At 56.7% G+C, this 425-nt stretch overlaps 1 protein-coding gene across 1 annotated transcript in view; it reads right to left on the bottom strand.

Annotated features, from left to right (window-relative positions):
• Positions 1-47, bottom strand: part of PNPT1 (polyribonucleotide nucleotidyltransferase 1) — an 18,780-nt gene extending 18,733 nt beyond the window's left edge. Inside the window, exon 1 of the mRNA XM_009886018.1 lies at positions 34-47. The gene's annotated coding sequence lies outside the window, so the exon portion shown is untranslated. The remainder of the gene's footprint in view (positions 1-33) is intronic.
• Between the last annotated feature and the right edge of the window lie 378 nt (positions 48-425).

The following is a 425-nucleotide window of genomic DNA, read 5'->3' on the forward strand; positions in this document are numbered from 1 at the left end:
GACAGAAAAAGCTCCGTGGCGGCCCCCGGATACGAGACGGCTTTGGAGCCCGCTCAGACTAAAATTTGGGGGCCACCAGCCCCTCTTTGGGCCCAGACTGGGGGAAGAGAACACCAGCACCAGTGCTGCCACTTCCCTCCCGCCGTTGGCACCTCAGGAGATTCTGTGGCACCTTCCCACCCACGAAGCCTTATCTGGCTGCCCCGGGCTCGGCAGCCACCGCCTGCGGTCCTGTATTGCTGCTGAGCGACAGCAGCTGCAGGGCCTGGTGTGGGAAAGTGACTATGATTGACATCGTCCATCCAAAATTCAGGCCCTTCAGGACCATGGCTGAACGAGTCCGTGCCAGGTTAAACTCATACTTGAAAGGAAAAATACATGTATTTGAAGTTCTTTTGACCGAAGGACCTTGTTCTGTGCCTCTT

Source organism: Charadrius vociferus, unplaced genomic scaffold (genome assembly GCF_000708025.1).
Source record: "Charadrius vociferus isolate BGI_N301 unplaced genomic scaffold, ASM70802v2 scaffold455, whole genome shotgun sequence".
Lineage (NCBI taxonomy): Eukaryota > Metazoa > Chordata > Aves > Charadriiformes > Charadriidae > Charadrius > Charadrius vociferus.